Consider the following 9,698-nt stretch of genomic DNA (forward strand, 5'->3'; position numbering starts at 1 on the left):
ACGCACCTCTTCTCAGGCCATGCTGAGGCCGCATCCCACATACGGCAACTAGAAGGATGTGAAACTGTGACATACAACTATCTACTGGGGCTTTGGGGAACAAAAAAAAAGGAGGAGGATTGGCAATAGATGTTAGCTCAGAGCCAGTCTTCCTCAGCAAAAAGAAGAGGATTACCATGAATGTTAGCTCAGGGCTGATCTTCCTCACAAAAAAAATAAATAAATAAATATAATTATTTTTGAATTTATGCTTCTTCAGTACATATTTAGAGACATTTGAGACATGGATACATACGAAATGTTTGTGTTTTTTAAAAACACTTTCCTCCATGTTGAAAGCTTTATAGCACCAATTTTTTTAATTGTTTATATTTCCTAGACTTTCTTTATGAAATTGAAGTTGGTAAATCTCTTTCTCAATAGCCCAAAGTACACTGGATCATGGTCTTAGTGGTGGCCATGCCTTAGCAAAAATTTCTTTCCAAATTTCTATTCCTGATAAAAATTCTTAGTATGCCAGAAACAGAAAGAAATTGTTTTAAATTGATGAAGGATATTTATCAGAACCTTTCATTGCAAATGTCTTAGTGAATTGTGAAACATTCACAGCATCCCCATTAGAGTCAGGAATAAGAAAAGCTGCCCACTGTAGTCATTTTGCTTAATAATTTTCTGTGGGGGGCCAGCCCTGTGGCTTAGTGCTCCACTACTGGCGGCCTGGGTTCCGACCCCGGGCGCGCACCGAGGCACTGCTTCTCCAGCCATGCTGAGGCCGCCTCCCACATACAGCAACTAGAAGGATGTGCAACTATGACATACAACTATCTACTGGGGCTTTGGGGAAAAAAAAGGAGGAGGATTGGCAATAGATGTTAGCTCAGGGCCAGTCTTCCTCAGCCAAAAGAGGAGGATTAGCACGGATGTTAGCTCAGGGCTGATCTTCCTCACAAAAAAAAAAAATAATAATAATTTTCTGTGAGTTCTAGTAAGTCACAAGGAAAGAAAATGAATCAAGAGGTATCACTATTAAAGAGGAAGAGGTTTAATTACATATTATAATTTATAATACTATTATATAATATATTATATTCTTGATTAATTATATTATGTTAATTATAATCATATAACTATTTGTACAAAGAACTGAATTGTTATTCAAACACATGGGAAAAGTTTCCAAGAAAAAATCTCCAAACTTTCGAGCTCGTGAAGTACAGCAGCCCATAGCATTTCTCAAAAACCCTGTTCAACAGGCAGGAGGCAAGCGCTTTTCTTTCAGTCTATTGAGAAATTCACACACCTGTAAGCAATTGTGCAAACAAAACATAAATCACAAGAAGGACATAGTCACAATGGGTAAAATGTGTAGCCAAAACAATTATACATGTTATTTTAGTTATTTGTTGGTAAATTGTTCACTCTCAGTAATGTGCGAATTTTTTTTTTGTTTTTGCTGAGGAATATTGACCCTGAGCTGACATCTGTGCCCATCTTCCTCTATTTTACATGTGGGACGCCTGCCACAGTGTGGCTTTATAAGCAGTGTGTAGATCCGCACCCGAGATCCGAACCTGCGAACCCTGGGCCACCAAAGCGGAGCACGTGAACTTGACCACTATGTCACTGGGCCAGCCCCTGAATGTTTGTTTTAATCTGTTAACTTTCGAGGAAGAGAATGTAAGAAGATATTGTTTTTAAGGTATATTTTATAATCCCTAGAACTTTTTGATCAGAGGACTTTCCAAGACAACGTATTTGTAGAACTGAAATTCAGAATACAGTATTTTTTTTAGTAAAAGTGATCTATGTACGTCTAAGTGGATTTTGAATTTATAGACTATCTTGTTCTCTAATAGGCCTTGAATTAAAATGAAGAAATAGGATAATATCTTTTTTCCTTGTATTGCTTTTGAAATTGCATCTTCCTCAGACCTCTCATAAAGCTATACAATTTCATAGGTATATTTGAAAAAAAGCCTTACTTTCAATCTTATCAAGAACTTCAAAACTTTTCCCTTTCTTTGAAATGCAATTAGTGGCACAAAAAGAGCCCTGAACTGGAAGATAAGGGCCCACCTGAGTTTTCACTCTGGCTCCTTTTCCTTTTTTTTTTTTTTTGCGAGGAAGATCAGCCCTGAGCTAACATCCATGCCAATCCTCCTCTTTTTGCTGAGAAAGACAGGCTCTGAGCTAATATCTATTGCCAATCCTCCTCCTCTTTTTCCCCAAAGCCCCAGTAGGCAGTTGCATGTCATAGTTGCACATCCTTCTAGTTGCTGTATGTGGGATGCCGCCTCAGCATGGTCGGAGAAGCGGTGCATCGGTGCGGGCCCAGGATCCGAACTCGGGCCACCACCAGCGGACAGCGCTCACCCAACCGCTAAGCCATGGGGCCGGCCCCTCTGGCTCCTTTTCTTATAGCTGTGTGTCCTTGAGCAATTATTTAACCTTTCTGATCTGCAATTTTCCTTATCTGTAAAGTTGAGAGTTGTGAAGATTAAATGAGATAACATATATAGAGTGCTTTGCAAGCTATAAAATACTGTGCAAATATTGAATTATGAGGCAGGTTTTTCCAAATCCCAACGGCTGTGGGAGCATTGAAGATAAAATGTAAAATTTTGTATTATCATTATTATGTTCATGTATGCAATGAACAAGAAGATGGCCAGGATGGTGAAGGATGTGGAGACCTTGTCATCAGAGATGTGGTTGAAGGCACTAAGGCTGTTAATCTGCAGAGCCACACCCTCAGGGAGCACGGAGGAGGCATCAGGATTGGGAGCCTGCCTTGTGGAAGTCTTGCTGTATTATTTGGCTTACAATAGTGTCAGATTTTTAAAAATATTTCTGTTTCATTCAGATATGAGTCATCACCTCCCCTCACCCATTTTCCTCTCATTATAACATTTCCTTAATCTAAAAACCAGAAAGGGTGAAGGCTTATGTCTTCAGAAGGGTGTTTGGCTGACTTCTCTGTGCTTGTAGAATCCTTCCAAAGCCAGAAGAGGGGCAGGTGGCATTTGGGTGTAGCCTGAAAACAAAAGTCAACATGCATACCTTGGGAGAAAACTGAAGAAAATGGAAATGGATGGAACAGGAAGATGAGAGACAACAAGGTAACCTTTGAGGCACACGTGGACTGGAAGGTATTGAGTGGCAGGTCTGGATGCCCTTGGGAACTCTCAGAAGAGGAAGGCTCATGACAAGAGGAGTGGCGAGCTGAAGCCTGGTTAGGAAATGGCTCAGGAATGCACAAATGAAGATTGATATTTGGAACTCCAATTTCCATACTTTCTATTGTTTCTCTTTTCTCATAATAACGAGTCTGTCTTTCTACCTCTTTTTATTCAATCAAGTAAGATACAGTGAGTTTAATGAGTTTTGATTTTTCCCAGTCAGGAAGACTTGTCAATATTTCCTAGGCAAGCAGAAAGAGGCACTCAAAGAGCCCTATTAAAATATTTTAGTCACTTCTGCAGATCCAAAGACAGGTTCTTTTTTGCAAAGCTTTTTTCTATTTTTATGAATTCCTCTCTTTGCTGATTTGTCTTTTGTGATTACTGGAAGATCAAGCAGCTCACACAATGTACATGAGTCAGTTTTATGGATCCAGGAGGGTGGCCTGTTGCCCTGCCTTCAGAGCTGTCAAGCTGCAATTAAGTTGTCAAAAATGTTCAGCTCACTACCTATTTACCATGTAAGCAAGTGGTTGCTGGTATCAAACTATTTGTGAATATAGGATTTTTGCACATTTCTTTGGCTAAACCAGCATCCTTAAAAAACGTAACTTGCAAAATAGTTGAGGTTTTATCAGAGACATGAAGATTTAATTTGAGTTGTGACTTTTGGCATCATAAAGAATGAAGCAAAGTTTTTGAGAGATCTGAGCTATTTCATTGTGTCAGCCAACAGATATGTGTATGATTATAAGAACATCACCGTCATTATGGGTGTGGCTTCACTAAATGGAAAATATTACATTTACTTTATGTAATTAGGAGTTTGCTGTTCTGAGGGCTCCTTTTTAAAAAAAAATTCATTTTATTTTTTCCAGCTTTATTGAGGCGTAAGTGACAAATAAAATTGTGTATATCTGTACAATATAATGATTTGCTCCTTCTTTCACCTATTTATACTCACAAATGTGTTGGGGAAAGGTTTCCTCCAAATACAGTGGGTAGATATGAATTTGTCTATAACACCTGGTGTGTGAATTGTTACCTTATCTATATGTTCTAAATGGAATAACTACAGTTCCTAGTCCTCACTAGCCAACGTGGTGAGAAAGTCAATTTCAGTTATGTTTTGGGGAATTTCCCCTCTTGTTAGGGTCTTCTAAAAATCTAGGTTGGGTGGGGTCATTGTCCTGTTTAGCAAATGGGGAGAAGCCCAGGCTTTAGTTGGAAGCATTGGGCTTTACTGCTGTAGCTCTTTTCTGCTCCATGACTCTGTTACCCAGACCAGTTCTCCCCACCTGTCGGACATCGATGCTTTGAGCAGGCTCAGAGACGTCATTCCCATGGGCCTCTCCACTGACTGCTGTGTTAGCTAGTGACCCTCACTGCTGTTCCCAAGGCTGGAGTGGTCAGGGAACACCTCACTGAGATGTTGTCATTTGAGTAAGACCTGAAGGAGGTGAAGAGTCAGCATGTGGATATCTGAGAAAAAAGCATTCCAGGCAGAGGGTAGAGCCTGTGCAAAGGCCCTGAGGCAGGAGCTAGCCTGGAGTGTTCGAGGAGCAGCAAGGAGGCCAGGGTGGCTACAGAAGAGAAAGTGCTGGGGAGGGTAGTAAAGGTGAGATCATAGCAGTATAGGGCCCTGGAGGCCACTGTAAGGACTTCAGTGTCTACTCTGAATAAAATGGGGGAGCCACTGAAGTGTTTTGAGAATTGGTCTGGCTGTGTGGAGAACAGATTGTTCAGATTCCTAATGTCCACTCCAATCTTGCCTTCACACCCCTGTCTGGGGATTGTATCACTTGTATTGTGTACAGAAGAATGTTTCAGCTGGACTGTGCTTCAGTCATAGTTCTTGTCACTACGCCTCAAATAATGTGTCACTTGGAAAGTGAGTGAAGATGACACTACTGATTTACTCATTGATGGGTCAAACATATAGTTATAAACTTTGAAAAGTGCTGTCAAGAAAGAGTATATGACCAAGATCCAAGGATTGCTAGCAACCATCAGAAGCTGGAAGGGGCAAGCAGGCATTCTTCCCTAGAGCCTTTGGAGGAAGCATGGCCCTGCCGACACCTTGATTTTGGACTTCTAGCCTCCAGAACTGTGATTACTACACACCACACACACACACACACACACACACACACACACACAGAGTATACAATGCTTTTTTAGCTTATGATGGGAAAAGAGACTTTGGATTAACCTCTTGAGGAGGTGCCTTTAAACAAGATCTGAAGGATGAGTAGGAGTTAAGTAGGTGAGGTTGGGGGCAGGAGAGTATGTTTTTGCAGATAGAACAGTATGTACAAAGGCTCTAGAGCAGATGACAGCAAGATGTATTCCATTAAATGCAGGAAGGCGAGTGCAGGGTTGAGGCACCAGGGTGGGGAGTGTCACAGGAGCTGAGCATGGGGCGGTGCGCCATGTGAGCTGTTATGGTTTTAGGATTTGGCCTTAAATCTTTGAACACTGTCTTAGTCCATTCAGGCTGCTATAACAAAAATACCACAGACTGGCTTATAAACAACAGAAATTTATTTCTCTCAGTTCTGGAGGCCGGAAGTCCTAGATCAGGGTGCCAGCCTGCTTGGGCGAGGGCCCTCTTCTGGGTTGCGGACTTCTTGTTGTATCCCCACATGGCAGAAGGGGTCAGAGAGATCTCTGGGGCCTCTTTTGTAGGAGCACTAATTCCATGAACAAGGGCTTCGCTCTCATGATCTTATCACTTCCCAAAGGCCCCACCTCCTAATACCATCACCTTGGGAGTTAGAATTTCAACATATGAGTTTGGGGGTTGCGGGGAGGTGAGACAAAAACATTTAGACCAAAGCAGACATTAAATCTGTGAGCATGTTTCCTGACCAATTAACTTAAACAAGCAGAAAGATTATCAATCAAACCATGTTAATGAGCATCCTATGGCTGCCTTCTCAGCGTCTGCTGGGGTTCTTCCCTCATCCTGACAGCACCTAGAGTTTTCTTTGGGGAACCCACTCTTCCTTATTGGAATAGTGAGGTGCTTCGGGTAGTGTGGACCTTACCTCTAGCTCTAAGGGTAGGTTTTGATTGTCATAAATCAATCAAAGTTTTTTTGGAGACTTCAAGGAGGTTCCTAATAAATGTCATCTCTTTTCTGGCTAGGTTCTGAACAATTTGAAAAACAAAGCAAAGAGTAAATATGCAGTTCCCATCAGCACTTTTATTGCCATAGAGGCCAGGGTAGGTCACATGGCTCAGGTCTGTTAACCAAGTGGACTTACTAATACTCAACTCTAAATTATGCAGACTTAGGCACCCAGTCACAAGCCATGATGGACTTTGACAGGTCCTGTTACATAAAATAACAGAAGACAACAGAACAGAAGAGTAACAGAGGCTACACAGAGACCTCCTGTTCTCTAAGGGAAGTCTACTCCCAAAAGGAAGGGCAGAGCTGAGTAGAACATTCTCAGTTAGTTTTTACAAAATTACCAATCAGATGAGTTGATCCATCTTCCTAGGAGCAGAGAGAGGCTGGAGTTACGTTAATTGAAGCAACATCAGGAGTGGGACAGAAGCGTTCTCCATAGCAAGTGCCATCTCATCCCTCTTTCCACAGTGATTGGTTCAGGGATTGATAGTAACCCAGGCCTAAACCACTCAACCCATAGAAATTCCCTAGCTTCCAATGGCATTTTTCACAGAATTAGGACAAACAGTCCTAAAATTTGTACGGAACCACAAAAGACTCTGAATAGCCAAAGCCAAAGTTCCCTTCTTCACAAAGAAGAACAAAGCCAGAGGCATCACACTCCCTGATTTCAAACTATATTACAAAGCCATAGTAATCCAGACAACATGGTATTGGCATAAAAACAGACACGTAGATAATGGAACAGGATAGACAGCCCAGAAATAAACCTACATATATATGGTCAATTAATTTATGCCAAAGGAGCCAAAAATACACAGTGGGGAAAGGACAGTCTCTTCAATAAATGGTGTTGGGAAGACTGGACAGCCACATGCAAAAGAATGAAACTGGACCACTGTCTTACACCATCCACAAAAATTAACTCAAAGTGGATTAAAGACTTAAACATAAGAGCTGAAACCATAAAACTCCTAGAAGAAAACACAGGCAGTAAGCTCCTTGACATCGGTCTTGGCAATGATTTTTCAGATTTGACACCAAAAGCAAAGGCAACAAAGGCAAAAATGAATAACCGGGGCTACATCAAACTAAAAAGCTTCTGCACAGCAAAGGAAACTATCAAAAAATGAAAAGACTACCTATCAAATGGGATAAAATATTTGCAAATTATATAGCTAATAAAGAGTTAATATCCAAAATATGTAAAGAACTCATACAACTCAATAGCAAAAAAACAAATAATCCAATTAAAAAATAGGCAGAGGATCCGAATAGACATTTTTCCAGAGAAGACATACAGATGGCCAACAGGTACATTGTAAAAGGTACATTGAAAAGGTGCTCAACATCACTAATCATCAGAGAAATGCAAATCAAAACCACAATGAGATATCACCTCACCTGTTAGAATGGCTGTCATCAAAAAGACAAGAAATAACTATGGGGCCGGGCTGGTGGTGTAGCAGTTGAGTTTGCATGTTCTGCTTCCAAGGCCCGGGGTTTACGGGTTCAGATCCTGGGTGTGGACCTACTCACTGCTCATCAAGCCATGCTGAGGCGGCATCCCACATAGAAGAGCTACAAATCTACAACTATGATACACAACTATGTACTGGGGCTTTGTGGAGGAAAAAGAAAAAAGAGGAAGATTGGCAACAGATGTTAGTGCAGGACCAATCTTCCTGAAAAAAAAAGAAATAACAAGTGTTAGTGAGGATGCAGAGAAAAGGGAACCATTGTGCACTGTTGGTGGGAATGTAAATTGGTACAGCCACTATGAAAAACAGTAAGGAGGATCCTCAAAAAATTAAAAATAGAATTACCATATCGTCTAGCAATTCCATTCCTGGATATTTATCTGAAGAAAAGGAAAACACTAACTCAAAAAGATACAGGCACCCCCATGTTCATTGCAGCATTACTTACAATAGCCAAGATATGGAAAGGACCCGAGAAGGAGGAATGGATAAAGAAAGAAAGTGTCGTGTGTATGTATGTGTGTGTGTGTGTGCGTGTGTGTGTGTGTGTGTGTGTATATATATATATATATATATATATATATATACACCATGGAATATTATTATGCCATAAAAAAGAAAAATTTAGCCATTTGGGATAATACGCATGCCCTTGAGGGCATTATGCTAAGTGAAATGTCAGACAGAGAAGGACAAATACTGTATGATATCACTTATATGTAGAATCTAAAACAAACAAAAACAAAAACACAACAACAACACCAACAAAAACTGAGCTCAAAGATAAAAGAACAGATTGGTGGTTGCCAGAGGTAGGGGTTGAGGAGTGGGAGAAATGGGTGAAGGGGGTCAAAAGTTACAAACTTCCAGTTATAAAATAAATACAAGCTTGGGGATGTAATGTACAGCATGGCTACTGTAGTTAATAACACTGTATTGCATATTTGAAAGTTGCTAAGAGTCAATCTTAGAAGTTCTCATCACAAGAAAAAAATTTTGTAACTATGTACAGTGACAGACGTTAAATAGACTTATTGTGGTGATCATTTCACAATATATACAGATATCAAATCACTATGTTGTACACCTGAAACTAATATAATGTTACCATGTCAATTATACCTAGATTAAAAAAAAGAAAAAGAAAAAAGAAATTCCCTAGCCTCAGAGATTGGTCAGGATTGCACCAATTAGAGTGAAGTGCAAGGGTTTGATCCTGGGAAGGGGCCTTTGGAGAGAAGACCTCTTGTTGTAATCACTTTGCTTCCATGAGAGAAGTCAGCCTGGGAATGAAGCTAATGTGGAAGAGACCAGAGCGGTGAAAATCACAGAAACACAGAATTGGACCCCTGATCAAAATTAGCCTGAAATATTCCCTGTGATTTTTCGGTTAAATGAGCCAATAAATTATCTTTCTCATTTAAGCCAGTTTGAATTAGATTTTCTGTTACTACAATTAAAATTAGCCTAACTGATACACATATATCTCACCTTTTTTAAAGCTAGACTAAAACCTCTAAGAAGGTTTCTATAATTGACTCTCTGTATCTTTATATACTTGTCCGCTGACAGTTCTGCATTACCTAGTCTACACTATAATTTTTGTACTTAATTATAACTTATTATTAATGTTTTCATAGTATATTTTCTCGTTCTTTTTTCTTTCATTCTGTGTCCTTACATATTTTTGTGTGTGTGTGAGGAAGATCAGCCCTGAGCTAACATCCATGCTAATCCTCCTCTTTTTGCTGAGGAAGACTGGCTCTGAGCTAACATCTATTGCCAATCCTCCTTTTTTTTCCCCTAAAGCCCCAGTAGATAGTTGTACGTCATAGTTGCACATCCTTCTAGTTGCTGTATGTGAGACACGGCCTCAGCATGGCCGGAGAAGCGGTTCCT

The sequence above is a fragment of the Diceros bicornis genome, chromosome 8 (genome assembly GCF_020826845.1).
Source record: "Diceros bicornis minor isolate mBicDic1 chromosome 8, mDicBic1.mat.cur, whole genome shotgun sequence".
Taxonomy (NCBI): domain Eukaryota; kingdom Metazoa; phylum Chordata; class Mammalia; order Perissodactyla; family Rhinocerotidae; genus Diceros; species Diceros bicornis.